At 42.2% G+C, this 21,709-nt stretch overlaps 1 protein-coding gene across 8 annotated transcripts in view; it reads right to left on the reverse strand.

The window, feature by feature from the left end:
- The window catches only part of KIAA1217, a 255,677-nt gene that overhangs the window by 218,883 nt on the left and 15,085 nt on the right, over positions 1–21,709 (reverse strand). The window contains exon 1 of one of the 8 annotated variants that reach the window (XM_081969859.1): positions 9,587–9,780. The exons of 6 other annotated variants lie outside the window; for them this stretch is intronic. The gene's annotated coding sequence lies outside the window, so the exon portion shown is untranslated. Of the gene's footprint in view, positions 1–9,486; positions 9,510–9,586; positions 9,781–21,709 lie in introns of those variants that run through there. One more of the 8 variants, XM_081969861.1, reaches the window with a different exon arrangement.

The following is a 21,709-nucleotide window of genomic DNA, read 5'->3' on the forward strand; positions in this document are numbered from 1 at the left end:
AATAGCTTTTCTATGAAACACTAAAACTAAACAAAATCTTTTCATTTCTATTGAAATTACTGACTCAATGTAAGTTAAAAAGAGCTAATGGCTTTTAGATAAGTTATTTATACCACTTTAAAGATGTGTATTTTTCTCATCAGAGTCAAATATTTATTCCTTCTGAAAGTAATTTATCTATAAGTCACAACAGATGGATACACAATACTAGGCAACCCTAAGAATAGCAATGGTCTAGACCAGCCTTTCCCGATTGGATGCCCTCCAGAGGAACCGAAAAAATGATGTCTGCACCAGCTGAAAATGATGGATATTGTCATCACAACACTTCCCATGGCAAAGAGAGAGGTCACAAGACATAAAATACGCATATGGAAGAGTGAAAAATTTATATCGGGGCAAAGCTAGTATATGTCTCTAAGCAATCATAGATACTAAAAACAGCCAACTTTACATAAAGCATGGATGAAGAAACTTTTTAGTGTAAACACAACATTCCACAATGGCTAACATGTGAGGGTGTGAGTGTTGGGAGGCATAAATGGATCAAATCATAGGCAGTGCCATCCCTTTGATCTTTGAATCTATTTTGACCCTTCCAGAGCACACATAGCATCTAGGCCCGTGATGGCGAACCTATTTATTATTTATTTATTTATTACTTGAACTTATTAGTCGCCCCCTCTCCCCACAGGGACTCGGGGCGACGTACAAAAGTATTATATAGCGTACAGAGGAGGTAAGAATAAATAAATAAGTTACAATACCTAAAAAAGTTAAAACCCCAGTGAAATTAACCCTTAAAAACTAAAATTACCAATTAAAAATGCCCTGGGCTGGAGAGGTTGTAGAATTATGCCAGGTCAGCTAGTCGAAACAGGTAGGTTTTCAGCTTCATACGGAAGGAGCGAAGGTCGGTTGTTGTCCTGATGTCTGGGGGGAGGTCATTCCAAAGAGTGGGGCCCACTACAGAGAAGGCCCTACTCCTGGGCGCTGCCCTCTGGCACTCTCTGGAGGACGGCACCCGGAGTAGTCCCTCTCTGTGTGAGTGGACGGGTCGCAGGGATGTATGGGGCAGGACGCGATCCCGCAGGTAACTAGGCCCTGTGCCATGGAGCGCTTTGAAGGTGGTAACCAGCACCTTGAAGCGCACCCGGTAGGCCACAGGAAGCCAGTGCAGCTCGCGCAGGATAGGTGTTATATGGGAGAACCTCGATCTCCCCATAATTACCCGCGCGGCTGCATTCTGGACCAACTGCAGTCTCCGGGTGCACCTCAAGGGGAGCCCCATGTAGAGAGCATTACAGTAGTCCAGGCGAGACGTCACCAGCGCGTGAGTGACTGTACGCAAGGCCTCCCGGTCCAAAAGGGGCCGCAATTGACGCACCAGGCGAACCTGGTGGAACGCCCCCCTCGCCACGGCTGCCACATGATCTTCCATAGACAGCCGGGCATCAAGGAGGACGCCCAAATTGCGTGCCCCTTCCACCGGGGCTAATTGATCATCTCCGATGGTCAGCGATGGCATATGCTGGTTGAACCGGGAAGCCGGAAGCCACAGCCACTCTGTCTTGGAGGGGTTGAGCCTGAGCCTGTTGTCATCCATCCAGACCCGTACGGCTTCCAGACACCGGGACATCACTTCAACAGCCTCGTTGGGGTGGTTTGGGGTGGAAATGTACAGCTGAGTGTCATCAGCGTACAGATGGTATCCCACCCCAAAACCACGGATGATCTCGCCCAGCGGCTTCATATATATGTTGAACAGGAGAGGCGAGAGGATCGACCCCTGTGGGACCCCACAGATAAGGGGCCTCGCGGTCGACCTCTCCTCTCCTGCCAACACACATTGCGTCCGGCCAGAGAGGTAGGAGCGGAACCACCGTAATACGGTGCCCCCGACCCCCAACCCCTCCAGACGGCGCAATAGGATACCATGGTCGATGGTATCGAAGGCCGCCGAGAGGTCTAATAGGACAAGGATGGAGGAACAACCCCCATCCTTTGCCCTCCAGAGATCATCCACCAACGCGACCACAGTGGGCAAGCAGAGCCTTTACTGCAGGCATGCGAGCTGTCGCCCAAGCTCAGCTCCACCATGCATGTGTGCACGCCTCCCGCCAGCCAACTGATTTTCAGGTCTCTGCCGTGCATATGCTAAGGGTGGGGGGAAGCACGTGTGTGTGTGTGGCTCATCCCCCCGTGGCCCATTTTGGTCCCAGAAGGCTGCAGAGAGACCTACTAGCCCAAAATGGGGCGCAGGGTGTCGTGCACGCATGGGGGGCGGGGAGTGCGTGGGGAGTGTGCGCACACACAGGGGGCAGGCGCATGGGGTACGTGTCATGCACATATTGCATTATGAGTGCAGGCACGTGCGTGGGAGCTGTCGCATGTGCACATGCACGTACACTTTTGGCACATGATGACAAAAAGGTTAGTCATCACTGATCTAGGCCTTCTTAAAGGAGAAGTCCCAGACTCAGTTCATCCAAAGTCTCATTCAGATGGGTCAATGTACCTCAAAGAATAGAACAAAACTGAACTTTAATCCTAGGAGCTGTGATTGATTGCTGATTTTTACAACATAATCCCATTTACTAGGCCATTGTGGGATATAAATTTAATACATAATATTTTGTTTGAGACCATACATGAGTATGCCTCAGGATTAATTATAGTTGTGACAAATTCGGCCCTGTTTACAAGTATATGAGAGAACAAAACAACAAATCTTCTTCACTAGCCCACATAAAAGTTGCAATCTTTTTGTTCAGTGATGCTACAGATATTGTCATGCCAAAAATATTTATAACAAAGATGCTCTGTGAATGCTTTCTGTCCCAAATGCAATAATGTAACTCACAAAATCCTGTATATCACACATCTCATACTTATTTCTGGGAATTTAAATTAACAAAAACTCAAAAGAATATCAATGAAAGAAAATGTAAGAAACAATGGCAGCTCTTTCTCTTCCTACTGTGTCAAATTATCTATGTGTTGATATAAGTTGTAGAAAGAGAAATACAAGAGAAAGGAAGAAAGTCATGGCAGATTACATATAATTGAAAATAAAAATAAAAATAAATTATAAATATTGAACATGAGAAGACAAAAGAGAATAGAGTTGTGTCAAATCTATAGAAGATCCTTTATATACATTGATGAATATTGAGAGACGAGTTAAATAATTACAATAGAAATACAGCAACATGGAAAACGCTTTGCACAGTTGACTCCGGTAATCTCTGGGTCCAGAATCAGTATTTCTCAACCATGGCATGTTTAAGATGTGTGGACTTCATCTTTAATGATTTACAGGTGCCTGGAGTCACCTTCATACGAGATGGACAGCATGCAAATTGAATAAATTTTTAAAAAACCTCCCCAAATTGCTGGTTGGAGAATTCTAGCAGTTGCAGTCCACACATCTTAAGCATGCCAATGTTGAACAACACCAACCCAGAGGCTCAATATTGATAAGCAGCTTCAAGTCTTCCACTGATGTCTTGAGTGTCTTTATCTTTAACTTGGACCTGAACATCCTTAGTAGAGGTTATCCAGGTTTGTTGTTGTTAGTTGCAAAGTCGTGTCCAACCCATGGCAATCCCATGGACAACATTCCTTACTGTCTCTTCTACCATCCCCCAGAGTCCATTTAAGCTCACACCTACTGTTTTGGTGACTCTATCCAGCCACCTCATTCTCTATCATCCCCTTCTTCTTTTGCCCTCAATCTTTCCCAGCATTAGGACCTTCTCCAGTGACTCCTTCCTTCTCATTAGGTGGCCAAAATATTTGAGTTTCATCTTCAGGATCTGGCCTTCTAAAGATCAGTCAGGGTTGATCTCCTCTAGGACTGACCAGTTTGATCACCTTGCAGTCCAAGGGACTCGCAGAAATCTTCTCTAGCACCATAGTTCAAAGGCCTCAATTCCTTGGTGCTCAGCCTTTCTTATGGTCCAACTTTCACAGCCATACATTGCAACTGGGAAAACCACAGCCTTGACTATACACGCTTTTGTTGGCAGGGCAATGTCTCTGCTTTTTAGTATATCCAGATACAGATACAGAGATACAGAGATCCCTTCAAAGAGAAGGCACCCTAAAGGCATAGGACCTGGCGTTCTGTAGTGGACAGTCACTGCTGATTACACCTCCTAGATAGAGCGAAACAGAGCTGAAAGTGTGGTTTTTTTTTTTGCAGACTGCTGTGAAATTGAATCGCATGGGAAGAGGAATAAATAAAGGCCAGACCACACAGAAATGGCAAATTGTGTCTGTCATGGGGTGCAAGTAAACAGAGCCACTCCTACCTTACCACCACTTCAAAGGGTATGACAGCTCCTGATGTTTGGTGTACAACACCCAAAATTCACTGTCATGAATTTTGCTAAATTGGTGCAATTTAATGAGGAAGAACAGATGAAGTGGAAGAGCCAGGAGGATATAAAGAACAAAACAAGAATGTACTCAGTGGCGATAAGAGCAGGATTTTCTTCCCTCTTTCTGTTGTGCTATTTCAGCAAGTGTATTCACTACCAAAAAAAAGAAAAAGAAACAGAAAACCTTTTCAGCAAGAGATTTACCCAGTTTGTTTATTTGCACTCTCCTAACAGTTTTCTGAAAAGGGGTTTTAAATTTGGGAGATTAAAATCAGTCAGAACTAACTGACCCGCTTAGTCTGCTTTTGTTCAGAGAGATGCAAAACTACAAATGCTTTTGTGCATTCATGCTTACAAAGCTGCACCTCACACTGTTTATATTACTAACCTACAATGTAAATGCACTATTCATTGCCGAAATGCCCCGGCTTAAACCCAGTAACATTCCAACTTGCACCAAAGAAATACATGAGAGCTTCTGGAAGAGCAGAGGCTTACCTTCTACTTTCTACTGTGCAGGTGTAGAACTGATTATAGTACTTAGGAGGGGCTGTCTACTCCAAGAAACATCTTATTTATTGTCTTTTTCTTTTAAATGTTCCTATTAACAAAGATTATAGGCTTGGGTACAGCATCTTTGAGATCAAAGCAAGTGTAGAGGTTTTTTTTTTTTCAGATGAGCACAATCCAAGCTTATTTTCTACTGGTGCTACCCAGATAATTTTGAAGGAGATGTTTTTCAAATGTCCTTAAAATTAAAATGTCCTTAAGGCTTACATGGCCTTAAATAAGATCTATCATGGCTAAGCTACTGAAGATATCTTCTAAAGTCTGTATCTGTTGAGCTTTTGCTATGTTGGGATGTAAGGCATTCTTTGTTCAATATGTTACAATTTTTAAAACTTATTCAAGATTTTAAAATATTTTGAGAGCTTATACTAGTTTTTTCTTCTTCCAAAGTGTTTGAATTGTTAAAAGAATCCAGTTGGGCTTGCCTTCTTAGGGATGCCTTGAGTACACTCTCAAAGTTCAGGTTGACCCTCTGCCTAGAATAGATCTGCCACATATTTTCTGGGGTTACAATTTATTAGGAAAACTTGTTCTTATAGCCAAATAGCTCTTTAATAAGTGCATTCACATCCTTATTGATCTACCTAATATTCTGAAAAAAGTTTGGAAAAACAGGAAGCTGCTGGGTTTCTTAAAAAAAAAACAATCTCAAACTACACTTCTAAATTATCACTTTTCCAACTCCACAGACACTTCTAATTCTAGTATAAAATGCAACCAGGATTGAATTGAACTGGACCAGCATGGGAAATTACTGATTCCTTTCTTTTATTTGCAGAGTAGTTTAAAGGCAGATAAGGCAGTCCTTTTTTTCAGTAGGCAACTAGATTGTGTGCAAGAAAGCATTGAATTGTCTTGTGGCTAGCTAGATTTTTCGCTTCCTTTACACTGCCTGTCAATTTCAGACATAGCAACTGTCTTATACCCCACAGTAATTGCTCACCAAAGAAAAAGTTGACATCTGCTGAAATTCTGAGCAATTGCAAGCATTTGGCATAATATCACTCATCACTGGGTTTCATCTCAAACCAAAACTGGGTTTGCATCCTTCGTATCAAAATATTGCAAGGGCCATGATGGTGATACTGTGATATCACCAGAAATTCATTTAAATAGATATTGAGTATCTTTACCTTTTAGTGGTTTTATCACATTAGTGAATTTTTTGCTTTCATTTTTGAAATGTTAGTTTATTATAAATAAAAATTCATTAGGAAATTGCCTTGCGGTAGGAAAAAATTATTACTCCATGCCATTTGTTTTTGACAATATTCTTTTCTGACTCTTACATGTTCTAACATATACAGTTGAATCAGTTCGCAGAATTAAAAATAATATATTCTTCATGCAATATGCAGAGGGGACTTTCTACATTCAAACATGAATCTATCCACTATGCTATCTCAGATACTCCTGTCTCAGAACTTTACTTAAGCTTTTAAGAATAAGAGTTACAGAGTCAGTCAACAATTCAAAAGAATCATTCTTTGAAAACATTCCAGAACTTGCCTTTATCTTTGCTGTGAAAATTCCACAAAATTGGGATTTTTTAAAAGTCTTGTTTTAGGCATACATACAGCATAAATACAGAACAAATCAGCCCCAGACTCAATGGGATGAGCAAGTGCATTAGAACAGTGTTTCTTAATGCCAGATGTGGAGACTTCAGTTCCCAGAATTCCCCAACCAGTGTTCAGCAAGCATCCTCTTGAAATTCTGGGTGTTAGAATCCACATACCACAACATTGCATTGCATAAGAAACATTGCATTATAGTATGTGGGGATGATCAATACCCTTTCAACACAGTGGTGGGATTCAAATTTTTGTGGGCATGGCTTGGTGGGCGTGGCAGGGGAAGGATATTGTAAAATCTCCATTCCCTCCCCACTCCAGGGGAAGGATACTGCAAGATCTCTATTCTCCCCATTCCAGGAAAAGGTTAATGCAAAATCCCCATTCCCTCCTTATCAGCTGGGACTCGGGAGGCAAAGAATATATGGGGGCAGGGCCACTTACCGGTTCTACGAACTACTCAAACTTTCCGCTACCAGTTCTCCAGAACTGGTCAGAACCTGCTGAATACCACCTCTGCTTCACCATGATCCCTGATAAGAACTTGATTGATCCAACTGGCATGCAGGCAAACCAAATAATTTACATCCACTGTCCTTCTCTTGCACCTGAAACAATTCTCTGCCTTCTATGTATCCAGATTAACTGCTGCAGTGGCTTCATATTTTTGCTGAAAAAAGTGCAAAGTACTGGTCTTCAGAAAATCAATATGGCTGAGAATCTCTGGTATGGAAAGCGGATGAATAAAGGCACTTAGAAACCAAAGAGTGGAAACCTGATCATATTACATCCTCTATAGAAACACAAAAATACTAGGGGGTTATTCAAAATAATTCAATGCCTTTGGTAAGCAGCACCCACATCAAAGCAACCACTGAACTGTTCTCTAGCTAAGGGGAATGTTAGAAATAGACTCTGATGCAGGGCAAAGCTTTTTGAGCAAGAGAAGCATAGGTCCTCCTTTTGAATGTCTATAGATCTCATAAACACAACCCCCAAACAATAACAACAGAAAAAGAGAAAAAACTTGCAGCATTCTATTTTTCAAGGCAGTGATAAACTAGACTCAATTTAAAATTGATTCAATTCTCATCCAACCCAGTCCCATCGAATTATGCTGAACTTCAGCTCCCCTATCAGATAGGGGCAAGGCCTAAGTAGAAAAAAAGGTGGCTCCAATAGTTATTTTGAAATACCTGCGTTCTCCTTATAGCATCATTTATGGCAATGTTCCAAATTCAGCATTCCCATCTCATTGAGTTTTGACATAAATACAAACATTACAATTAATCTTCTCATCGTTCCAATCACCCATCTCCTCCCTCTTATGACTGTATGACTGTAACTTTGTTGCTTGTATCCTTACAATTTATACTGATTGCTTCCTAGTATGATTTGATTGCTTATTTGTAACTATGCCTATGATTAAGTGTTGTACCTCATGATTCTTGACAAATGTATCTTGTCTTTTATGTACACTGAGAGTACATGCACCAAAGACAAATTCCTTGTGTGTCCAATCATACTTGGCCAATAAAGAATTCTGTTCTGTTCTGTTCTGTTCTATTCTATTCTTTTGCAAAGATCCAATAGCTGTCCTTCCCCATGAATATCTTGATTACTTATCTCATATAAATCTCATATAAATAAAGTGTTTGCTATTTTCTTTTAGCTTTAGAACGCTAAAGCACTGCACAAACAATATGTGTGATCTAGGGACAAAAACTGTAGCCGAATAGTTCAAAATATACTGATCCTACACTAGTACAAAATAAATATACTGTTGTTGCCACCATATTTCTATCATGATGGCTATTTAATAGTTAAATATTTAATGATTTAGTATACTATTTTTGTTACAATCAATTGTTCAATTTTCTACATATGGTTCCCAGCCATAAATTTATTCATGGACTATTTGAACTGACTCTAGTTGTTCCATATCTCCTTCCATTCTTCTACTTCATCAACCGCAATCAGCATAATTAATGCAAATCACCCAATTTATTTGACACGTTCATCATGGCATATTTTAATATTAAACACATAAAGCATCAGTCCTTTCTTAAACAAACAACGAAAAATCAGGCTTGGAATTAATCCTATAAATTACCATTAGTAAACTAATACTAGCAATTTATCCACAAGTGCCATGTGAATTTAATTCACAATGTTGTGGACAAAATATAGTTTCATTTGCTTCTACTTATTTTATAAGCATTTTGTGCCTCCTAAATCCACTTCTGCTTGTATTAGTAAGGAAAGCAAAGTGATAAAAAATTTTTTTTTTAGCAACTTTCCATTTTCATCAGATTGCTAAGAGAATAAAAGGTGTTTTAAACAATCCTGTCCAGTCTTCATCTTACCAAGTCCTTTAAATTGAACTGGTGACCTTTCTTTCTTCAAAGATTTGTGCCAACACACCTATTATTCATTTTAAGAAAACTAAACCACTTCCTTTGATGATCTGATGGTAACAGCAGCAACAGACCTCCAACAACTAAAATGCTAGCAACAAAAAACAAGGAAACATTTTCTAGCTAGCCAAGTAACTTTTAGCCAGACAAAAAGAAGAATGAATGAATCATATTCTTCCGTTGCAAAACTTCCAGGCTTCTGATAGGAATGTATTGTCAGAAGAGGAGAGATGTTTTAAAGCGATTCTTCAGAAAACCTTTCCATAAATGAACATTTCTAAAGTTTGACCCGCAAATTAGGGCTTCACGAACTCACAATGAGCCTAACAATGAAAATCAAAGCACCCGATCAGATCAGTTTCTGAAATAAAAGTAATGACACTTTCCTATTTCTAGCATGCCTCCCCAACTGATATCAAGCTACTGTTTGCGCATTTCCTACCCCACGGAATATTGGCTGATCATTTAAATCAAAACTTGGGTGGGGCAGGTGAAGGAGGAGAAGAGAACAAGAAAGAAAAACAAGACAGAAATACATACGGGAGATTAATTCAAGTCTATTCTCCAGAAGACAATGCAGCAAAGTAAACTTCATCCCACATTATAGCCTCCGCCAGATAAAAAGGAAACGTCTGTTTACCTAATTAGAGGACTCCAAAGGCTGCCCAAGAGATTAGTTCCAGAACATTTCCTGTAGCCACCAAAATCTTTAATTCACAACAAAAACTCTTTACAACACAGGCAGGTGAAACATCTTCCATGTCTCCACTGCAACTTCTTTAACCCCTTTTGTGAGTCAAACTTTCTCATTTGCATGAAAGCCTCCTCCAGCCTATGGGACTTTGAACAGCTACAAGTTACACTCGCTGTCTTAACACGCTTTCTGAGCATGATATCCCCCATCTCCATGGTTACTTTAACCCCACCTGCCCATACAGCAAAGTAACCTGTCAGATTCAGACCACAGGATACAATTTAGCTATTTGTCTTGAGTCAATGTTTAACCATCTGCTCCTTGGCACACAAACTTTCAGAAGTTCACTCACAATTAAAAACAGAAGAGATTTTTATAAAAGGCAAAAAAAAAGTTACTGCAGAAATATAGTGCTCTGAAAAACAAGCTGTAGCAATACATTGCTTGTCTGCCTTTCCTTTCCAATGATGTAGAATGACTATTCTAAAGAGGTATCCACACCCCAAAATGGTTATGCCCACGAGCTGGATTTCACTGAGTTTTAATATTATACCTTCAGCGGGTTCATTGTTTCCTTTTGCAATTATTGTTCTTTTTTTTTTAGGAACTAATAATCCTCTCTAAGTAGTACAACCTGTCAAGCAGGTTTCGCTTGGAAGCTTGCTCTCTCCATTTTATTTAGAAAGCCAGCCTCTTGCTATGAGCTCTTCCTAGCACAGTTTCACTCTGACTTCCTCCTGGCTCCAACAATGATTTTTATATCTTTTTTTGGTGATGTGCTCACCTGTTAAAAGCTAACTCTCATGGACTTTAGTGTGGGAAACATTGTTCCTACAAAAGGGGAAATTTGCCATCACCTTCTGGAGTTGCCTTTCTAAATCGTCCAGAACATTTTAATAGAATTCCACTTTTTTCTTTATCTCTCTCTTCTTTTGGAGTATACATACAACTGGAATCATACATGCACTTTGATCAAGTCAGACTTTTGTGGCCAGGTGAGCAAAATGTCTTTTTTCCCATCCGTGTCACAGCACTCGCTGGAGTTGTGATACTTTCTACTGTCCTTTCTAGAAATATCTGCCGAAGTCTGTAGGAGATATTTTTGAAACTTGTGAAGGAGGCCATTTTGAGACTTGTTTAAATGACTCTATTGCTGAGTTTGTTATTCTTACTCTCTCTTCACCTAGGGTTTGTATCATTGTTTTTAATAAAAGTGACTATATATTTTTCTTGCTTGTTGTTTTTACGTATAGTTTTTATTCATTTGTTATGTACCACCCAGAGTCGATGAGATAGGAGACTATATAAATTTGATTAATAAATAAGAGCCATACCCGTTAGTATATTTCTTGAGTCCTAGTACAGTATTGGGTAGAGGTCAGTGTTTAGAAAGCAATTCTTTCCATAGATGCTCCCTCTAAAATAACTATTAAAAAGTTTAAAACCAGAAAAAAATCTATGGGAAATAAAGGGGACCTATGAAGTATATTTTCCAAAAATAGCTGTCCCACCATCCCCAAGACATACTGAAACGGAGGAAATTTAAATTCAGTTTTAAAACTTTGAAGTGACTTAGGTGTGTATGCTTTCTCTAGGGAAGCTCTTCTACAGTGCCCACTTCCATTTTTTTTTTAATCCTGTTAGGAGGAGGAGGAGAGGAGGTACCTTTATAATCATGAAAGGGAAACTGACAAACATAACTCCTTACTGTCATTGTACCTGGCTGCTTCCCAGAAAAATTACAATGGATGAGATTGTGTCCCCATAGATTATTCAGAGGGGAAAAAAGGTAGTTTCCTGGACCAGCTCTTTGATGAATGAACCCCCACAAAAGAGACAAACATAGGATGGCTAAAGCATTGAAATGAATCACCAGGACTATCATGTTACAAAACACACACACACACACACACACACACACACACAAAACAAAGCTTGGCACTCAGTACTGATTATCAACTAGAGATTTGACTTTCTCCAGAGTTCATTTCCAAACTTCCAATTCGTTTGCTATATCTTTTATTATTAGACAAATACTCAGTTTGAGTAGCTATTTCTAGAACAGAGGACTTTTCTACTGATATATATTCCTGCAGGCGTGGAGGGGAAGGGGGGGGCTCACACGGTGTAGGTACTGAAGTTATTGAATGTTTTATTCATAATGTATTCATAATCTGTTTTATTTTAAGCCACTATTTCTAAACCACAAACCATTTGCAGTTTTAAAATAAATATGGATTCTGATATTGCAATGTTCTAAGATCACTTTTACGGCACTTGATTCCAATTTTTAGCAAAGCCACATCTATAGCAACTCATTGGTTCACTTTATAACCACTCTGTTTGCTTAATGACTGCCTCATTTTTTTTTTTTGTAAAAATGGGTCAGTCACATGATTAACTCATTTTACAACCATCATGTCATACCAACATAATGGGCAGGCTCCATTATAATCATACTGTATATAATTTACAGAAATAGACAAATACTCGACATACAAACACCTTTTTCAACTTTACCTTTTGCTTGTGAGCCAGACATAATTGCCCAAGACCAACTACTCTACAACAGGGGTGTGTTCCGGCTTCTGTTATTGCCGGTTCACTCAGGGACGTGCTTCGCTGTCGCTCTCTCTCTTAATGCACACTATGCACGCATGCATAGTAGTAAAAAATTGCTTCTGTACAGGTGCAGAAGCAAAAACAAGATAGCAGTGCCCATGGCACCGCCGATAGAACCACGTTCGGGGGCGTGGCCGACCAAGTTACTACCTATTCGACCGAACTGGTAGGAACCCACCTTTGCTCTAGATGTGTATCTTCTGGTTGTAGCACATGGGCACAGGTCACAACTTACGTTTTTCTGCCCACCTACTTTAATCCACCCAGAAAATATTCAGAACATCACCAGCCAGCTGATTCTACCTGACACTTCAGTTTCCCACAATGCCACTCAAAATGTCTCTCTCTGAAACAATGCTAGAATATTAAGTAGTGGCTTTTAGCCCCATGATAATATTCAGAGTACTGGTGGTAAAACTACAAGAGCAAACAACCCAAAAAAGGGGCTCATTGGGATTCTATTTGCTCAAAGTAGTTCAAATGCAAAATTCCCCTGCATCCTCAGGGAGCCACTCCTAGACAAAATCATCCTGGGCAATTTTTATTCAGTATTCAACCTTTTTCATTTTAGGAAAGGTTGTCAAGAAGGTAGTCATGCAACAGCTTCAAAGTATCCTGAACAAAATCAATTATCTAGAAACCTTTCAGTTGGGTTTCAGGCCTCAACAAGGGACTGAAACCTCATCGGTTGCACTTTTAGGTGTATCCATCCTGGCTCTACTTGGCTTCACAGCAGCCTTCAATACCATCGACCATAGTATTTTTCCGGACTAGTTATGATAGTTAGCTCTGTATCGTGCTGGTTCTCCTCTTTCCTTTGCTGCTGTTCCGGTTGATGTTGTTCCACACTTAGTCCCTGCACTAAGGAGTGCCACAGGGTTCAATATTTTCTCTGCTCCTGATTAACACCGAGGTCATTCATAACCATGAGCTGAGGTATTATCAATATGCTGATGCCACCCAGTTCTAGATTTCCACTTTTTATGAAGTAATCCATGCTTTTCATCTCCTGTCTCAATGCTTCAAGGCTGTGGATGGATGGTAAACAACAGGTTTCAGCTCAACCCTGGCCAAGACTGAGTAGCTTTTGTTTGGAGGCCATCTGGAATTTACTACCTCTAGTTATGGATGGGGTGGTCTTACAGCAGAGAGATCCAGTGCACTTTCTGGAAGTCCTTTTGGACTCATGACTCCTGCTAGATGACCAGATGACAATTGTGCTGGGAAGGTATTTGCATAGCTTTGGCTTCTATGTTTATTGTGCTCATTACTGAAACAGGAGGCCCTATGCTCAGTCGCTCACACCCTATTCATCTCCTGCCTAGATTCCTGTAACACATTGTATATGGGGCTGATATAATTGTATGTAGGGATGAGTTTGAGAGATGGGGGAAGGGCAAGAGAGAGGAGGAGGAAAGGAGAGATGTTGCCTAGGGAACAATCAGATAAGAAGGGTCTTAGCCTGTAGCTCTATAATGGACAGAGAAAGAAACTCAGAAAGTTCCTCCCCCTAACTTATCAGGCTATTAAAAATATGGCAGGAGATTTATACTTCCTCATGATTCTGCTAAGGTAGCCTTACAATAAAGTAGAATCAGCTTATCTGGTCATATTTCCGATCTGAACTACCTGAGAAAGTTGAAGACTCCCGTGGGAAGGTAACAGCATTCCATGTTTCACCGTATGCTCTGAGTTGTCATGTGCCAGTCACATGACCATGGAAATGTCTCTGGACAATGCTGGCTGTTTGGTTTCAGAAATTGAGATGAGTACCAGACTCTAGAGTCAGCTTCAACTAGCAGGGTAAACTCTATGGGGACATCTTTACCTTAAAGGCAGAAACTCATGGATTGTCTTTTTCCCATAGCTCTTTGGACACATTTCTGTAATCATTCAAGAAGGGTACCCCCCGCCCTCATACACACACATTGCAAATTAATTTAAGAATTATCTATTACTGATTGGAATAATATATAATATAATCAAAGGGCAAGTGTTAAGGTTGATTTCCTTGTCTTCTGCAGAACTACGCTGCTCTAAAATTTACAAATTCATTAAGTATACAATTTCAACCTCATTATGAGTACAAGAAACAAGCTGGATATATTATTTCAAATTAATACATACAGATCTATTCAGAAATGAGCTCCACTTACAATGGTGAAACATAATTCCTGAAAAACTCTGCAATTTTAATAAATTAGCAAATATGGCAATCTAAAAAATATAAACAACGAATACAATTTACTGCATTCCTTTTGTAATCCACTGGGTTTGGAGAAATATCAAGTTAAATAATTCAAAGAGTGTCCCTACAGAGATCTGTTCAATTAGCTTGCAAATATCTTCTATGCTGAAGCTAAATATTTACATGACTCAGGAAATATCTAATCTAAGAAAAAATAATTTCTAAATTATCTTCAGTTACCACCCTGCAGTATCTCTGAATATACTGTAGTTCATTACACAAACAGCAAGCACAATCAATAAAATATCAGTGGAAAAATCTGAGGCTTGGAAACTGTTAAGAAGAAAAAAAAAAGAAAAAAAGCAGCAGAAAGTATTTCCAGAAATTACAAAGAAGTCAGAACTTTTGAGAGCAATTTTATATGCTAAATCACAGCTACAGGGAAACATCATATGTAAACTTCCTATGCAAAAAAATCAACTGTGTTTAACCACCAAGACACACCAGCACACACACTCACACACAAATGTAAGATATAGTTCACTCACTTTTCATAAAGACAGGTACACGACCGTTTCCTTACATCCTCTGTAAGGATGTAAGGATACTAGCATAATTAGACCCTAAACCTGTGATGGTGAACCTATGGTACGCATGCCACAGGTGGCACACAGAGTCCTCTCTGCGGGCATGCCAGCCGTCACCCCAGCCCAGCTCCATTGTGCATGTGCGCGCACCTCCCACCAGCCAGTTGGTCTTCGGGTCTCTGCCGCCCATTACGGGGGATGGAACGCATGTGCAGGGGATGCTCATGTTGCATTTTAGGGGTTCATGCATGTGCCATTTTGGGCCTGAAAGACATCCTGCACCAAGCTGGAAGTCGAAACTGGATGTGAGGGGGCAGGGGAGATGTGTGGGGGATGCACTGCATGTGCAGGGGTGCTCACGTTGCATTTTTGGGTTTTGCATGGGTGCTTGGCGCACTCGGCACCAAAAAGCTCTAAGCCATAATGGGCAGTTTTGGCTTTAATAGATTGCACAAATTTCATCATATGAGTATTTATGCTACAGTTTAAGGCTTAATATTTGAATTCCCAACCTATGACTTCCAGACACTAATACACCTACAAATACAGATAGTTCTCATTTAATGTTCACTTGTTCAGTAACTGTTCAAAGCTAGTATGGCAGTGAGCAGGTCCTCGTAGAGAAACCCCGTGGTCACACCGGCGCAATTTGGGTGCTTGGCAAACACTTGCAATTACAATGTCACAGCTTCCCATGGTCACGTGATTGCTATTTGTGATCTTCACTGCCAGTTTCTGACAAGCAAGGTTAATAGAAAAGCCAGAAGGAGTTTGGATGTTGCAGATGGAGATCATGCAATCATGGAACATTGTAACTATGCAGCAGTGACGTGCGGTGAGGTTTATGGCTGGTGAGGCTGGTGACGTCATCAGGAAGGCGGGGAATGGGACCACGTGTGCTGGAGGCTGAGGCTGCCTCAGCCTCCAGCACATGTGATCCCATTCCCGCCTTCCTGAGCGCGCTCCGCCGGCTCGCGCTCTGCGATCCCCAACAGCAGCTGCTTTTCAGTGCTTTTCTGTGCGTATGGCGTTTAGGACATCCAGCTATCTACCTAAACACCAGACGCACAGAAAAGCACTGAAAAGCACTTCGCCTCCAAGCCACTTCGTCTTGATGACGTCGCCGCTGTTGGGCGCGGCCGGCCGGAGGTAACCAGAATGGCGCCGAGGGGTCCAGGCAGACAAAAGAGTGAGTGAGCGAGCGATGGAGGATCAGGCAGCTTGATCCTCGGTCGCTCATCCGCCGGACTGCCTCGGCGCCACTCTGGCTACCTCCGTCTGTCCGCGCATGGCAGCTGCGGTGACATCATCAAGACGAAGTCAGCGGAGGCAGAAATGTTGTCGGTGCTCCCGGACTTCGTCTTGATGACGAAGCCACAAAAGCGACTGGGGAACAACGAGAACCTTCCTGCCTCTGCTGGACTTCATGCGCTCCTCGCGACTGCAATATACGTCCAGAACAGCTTTTGTGGCTAATGGGGTTTGGGCTAACAGTCCCTGCCACTTCTGGACGTCTATTGCAGTCGCGAGGAGCGCGCAAAGTACAGCGGAGACAGGAAGGTTATTGGCGCTTCCGAGAACCCTCCTGCCTCCGCCGGTTGCCCAGCTGGCACCGCCCCACGGGCGCTCCTCCTCCTCCTCCCTCCTCTTCCTCTTCACTCCCCAAAGGCTCTTCTCCTTACTGGAGCTTAGCGGGAGCCGTGTAAAAGGGATGGGAGGAAATATATTATTATTATTATATATTATATATTATTTCATGATGAGAGGTGAGGCTCTGCCTCCCCTGCCTCCCCTGACAGCACATCCCTGCTATGCAGGATTCCTCTAACAATGGCAACAGAGACTGTTGGAGCTGCCATAGTAAGTTGACATAGACATATGACATCACTCCTTTGGACCGAATCACTTAGCAATGGATTTCCCATTCTTATTTACAAGTCGTCCTCAACCTACAATCATGTAGCCACCGTTCAAAACAGACTTACAACAGTCCTCACAATTATAATCTATGAAGAATCCCCACAGTCACATGATCAAAATTCAGACACTTGGCAACTAGCATGTATTTACAAAAGGTGCAACAATCTGGGGTGACGTGTTTGCCATTTGCAACCTTCCCAGTCAGCTTCCAACAAACAAAGTCCACGAGGAAGCCAAATTTGCTTAACAACCATTTAACTCACTAGTCAACTGTGGTGATTTGCTTGACAACTCTGGCAAAAATGTTGTAAAATCAGGCACAACTCATTTAGCAAGTGCTTTGCTTAACAATTGAAATTCTGGTCTCAGTTGTGACCTTTAAGACTACCTGTACGTTGATAAATGAGGACTATCTGTACCTCCTTGGTATCTGTTCAGACTCACATCTCATTCAATTTCATTACTGATTTATTATCTGCTATCAATTAATATCGACTTGTAGGAACCATAGATTTTCTCCAGGATAATTTTCTTGATAAAATATTGGGGTGGTTTGCCATTACTTTCTCCCTCCCAGTATGAAATAGATGCCTTTGCCATTGTCTTTAAAGCAATCATCTGCCTCTACCATCTTCCTATATTGCAGCTGCCTGCTACTGATGCCAGCTTACTTTAGCTAAGCAGCTGGAAATATATAGTCCTGTCATATACTGAGAGGCCTACAAAGTAGTCTAGGCAGGAAACCAAAACCTTGACTACTAACGCTATCCTTATTGTAAGTGTTACATACTAACTTCAACTACAGTGCTTTCCACCAAGGTCCTCTGTTCCGGCAGGAATAGAGGTTTAATCTCATTGGTCGAAGGGTCTGACAGCTCCCAATAAAAGGGCTGCTGTCAGACTCAACCTTCGCTGGATTGTTCTCACTTGTTGCATTTAATAAAGAGCTTTTGTTACCGTTAGCCTGTGTGTGCCTATCTATTACCCGACTAACACTGGCGAAGAAGGTGGGATTGGAAGGCAACTAGGCGAATCAAAAAGAGCGTAGCAATCCAGCAAGTACATCCAGCCTGGAGCTCAGCGCAGCTTCGAGCAGCCATTCTTGAGCGGCAAACTCAAAATGCCCTCTGGACACAAAATGGCCATGCATGCCCCACCGACTCCATATGACCCAGTCACCGAGCACTGGGACTCGTATATGCTATAATTTGACTGCTTCCTCGAGGCCAACGACCTTATGGCCCTTTCTGAAGGCCACAAGAAAAACATGTTCCTTGGTTACTGTGGTCAGGAAGTGTTCGAAACTGCCAAAGACCTGTCAGAACCAACGCCGCTACAATCGGTAGCTTGGTCCGAGCTCCAGCAGATGCTGAGGACTCACTACGCTCTCAAGCTGTTTAAGCACGTTCGCTGGCATGAATTTAACATTCGCAACCAGCGAGAAAGCGAATCAATCAATGAGTATGTTGCAGCGCTACGAAAGGCCACAGCACACTGCGAGTTCCGAAACCTAGACGAACTCATTCTTGACTGCATCATTTATGGTGTGCAGGACATTAATTTACAGAGGAGGTTACTTGCCAAGTCTAACCTCACTCTACCAATTGCCTTGGATGAGGCCAGGACTTCAGAATCGGCCGCCAAGTCCACAGAGACACTGCAGAATCAAAACACTCCGCAAGACGTGCAGAAGAATACAGGCGTTCACCGCGAGGCTGCAAAGGCCGAGAGCTCTGAAGGTGAAGAAGATGCCGGCGCTCAAATTCAAACAACGATTCCCGCCTTGCGCTAGCTGCAGAGGAGACCATGTCGGATCCGGCTTGCTGTTTCTGCGATGCTACCTGCCAGTGCTGCGAGCGTAAAGGGCACATCGCCAAGGTGTGCAGAAGAAAGCATCCCACGACGACCTGGCAGCCAAAAAGCCGAGCTAACCACCAGCAGAGGCCCAACCAAGGGGCATGGCAGAAGCCACCACGGCGCTCAGAGGGCAACGCCAGAGTCACCTACCACACCTCAATCAGCCAAGTCCGTACTAGGCGGCCAAAAAAGCTGAAGGTCACAGTCCTCATCGAGGGCTCTCCATGCAAGATGGATATCGATGGTCAGGGTCATCACTGACCATCATGCCATGGTCTACGCTCAAGCGTGCTATCCCTAGCCTGAAGAAGAAACAGCTATGTGCCCCTGACATCCGCCTTCACAATTTCCAGGGTAACCGAGTCCCCATCGTGGGCCAGGGCACCTTCCGGGTGCAGTTCAAGAAGTACAGTGGCCACTTCCCAGTGACAGTGGTCAGCAGTGACCAGCAGAGCCTGCTGGGGCTTGATTGGTTCGAAGTCCTGGGTCTAGAAGTGAACGGTATCAACGCCTTGAAAGACGAAAGCGCTGAAGCGATTTTTAAGGAGTTTGAGGATATTTTTGGCACCGGTCTGGATAAGTATGTGGAGACTCCAATCTCTTTTAATTTGGACCCCAACGTAGCCCCAATAAGGCTAAAGCCCAGGAGAGTACCTTTCGCTCTCTGCCCCAAAATAGATGGACAAGCTCATAGGCCAGGGAATCCTAGAGCCAGTTGATCAGGCACGCTGGGAGACCCCTCTAGTGACACCTGTCAAATCTAACGGGTCTGTCTGCATCTGCGCGGACTACAAATGCACAATCAATAAAGCGTTACAACAAAGCGCTTACCCCTGTACCTATTGTACTGCACCTGTTACATTCATTAGGCCCGGCAAAGGATTCACTAAGTTGGACATGGTGCAGGCATACCAACAATTGCCTGTAGATGGCGCTACGGCAGAGGCCCAAACCACAGGGGTGCATTCAAATGTCACCGCCTGAAATTTGGCATTAGCATCGCCCCTGGACTGTTCCAAAGCATCATGGAACGGCTTTTGCAGGGGATTCCAGGAGTCGTCCCCTATTTCGACGACATCTTGGTATCGGCTGCAAATGAGGCGCAACTTTTCAAATGCGTACGAACTGTTTTGGCTTGAATTAGAGACAAAGGCCTCTGTCTCAAGAAAGAAAAATGCCAAATTAACGTGCCAAGGGTTGAGATCTCAGAACCACTGAACTATATCTTTTAGAGATCCTGGAGCACCAGGGAACTACCAGAGGACTGGAAAAGAGCTGATGTGGTTCCCATCTTCAAAAAAGGGAAAAAAAACAGATCCAGGAAACTATAGACCTATCAGCCTGACCTCAATACCAGGAAAGATTCTGGAAAAGATAATCAAGCAAAAATTAGCGAACACCTAGAAGCAAACAAAGTAATAGCCAAAAGCCAACATGGGTTTGTCAAAAACAGATCATGCCAAACTAATCTTATTGCATTCTTTGATAATGTGACAAAATTATTGGCCCTAGGAATGCCGTTGATATAGTTTACTTGGACTTCAGTAAGGCATTTCATAAGGTAGACTATAACTTACTACTAGATAAAGTAGAAGAATGTGGGTTAGACAGCATCACCACCAAATGGATTCGTAACTAGCTGACCAACCGCACTCAATGTGTAGTCCTCAATGGAACTGCATCTTCATGGAGGGAAGTATGCAGTGGAATACTCCAAGGCTCTGTTTTGGGCCCAGTACTCTTCAACATCTTCATCAATGATTTGGATGAGGGAATAAATTGCGACCTCAACAAATTTGCAGATGACACCAAGATGGCAGGAATAGCCAACACTCCAGAACATAGGCTAAAGATATAGAAGGATCTTGACAAACTTGAACATTGGGCACTATCTAACAAAATAAAATTCAATGGTGAAAAGAGTAAGGTTCGACATTTAGGCAAGAAAAATGAAATGCACAGGTACAATATAGGTGGTACCTTGCTGAACAGTAGTAACTGTGAGAGAGACCTTGGAGTCCTAGTGGACAACCATTTAAATATGAGACAGCAGTGTGCAGCAGCTGCCAAAAAAGCCAACAGTTCTAGGCTGCATAAACAGAGGGATAGAATCAAGATCACGTGAAGTGTTAATACCACTTTATAATGCCTTGGTAAGGCCACACTTGGAATACGGCATTCAGTTTTGGTCATCACGATGTAGAAAAGATGTGGAGACTCTAGAAAGAGTGCAGAGAAGAGCAACAAAGATGATTAGGGGACTGGAGACTAAAACATATGAAGAACCATTGCAGGAACTGATTATGACTAGTTTAATAGAAAGAAGGACTAGGGGAGACATGATAGCAGTGTTTCAATATCTCAGGGGTTGCCACAAAGAAGAGGGAGTCAAACTATTTTCCAAGGCACCTGAGGGTAGAACAAGAAGCAATGAGTGGAAACTAATCAAGGAGAGAAGCAACTTAGAACTGAGGAGAAATTTCCTGACAGTTAGAACAATTAATCAGTGGAACAGCTTGCCTCCAGAAGTTGTGAATGCCCCAACACTGGAAGTCTTTAAGAAAATGTTGGATAGCCATTTGTATGAAATGGTATAGGGTTTCCTGCCTAGGTAGTGGGTTGGACTAGAAGACCTCCAAGGTCCCTTCCAACTCTGCTATTGTATTGTATTGTATTGTATTGTATTTGTATTATTTGTATTTGTATTGTATTGTATTGTATTGTTGTTGTGTTGTGTTGTGTTGTATTGTAAATGTGATGAGTTATCTGTTGTAAATTGCTGTTTACTGTGGGGGGATCGGGTCATTGTTCCACCCAAACTGTGCATTGCAGTATTAGAGGCATTACATGTAGGGCATCCTGGAATTGTCAGGATGAAGTCTTTGGCTAGGAGTT

This window comes from Natrix helvetica (assembly GCF_964273705.1).
Source record: "Natrix helvetica genome assembly, chromosome: Z".
Classification (NCBI taxonomy): Eukaryota; Metazoa; Chordata; class Lepidosauria; order Squamata; family Natricidae; genus Natrix; species Natrix helvetica.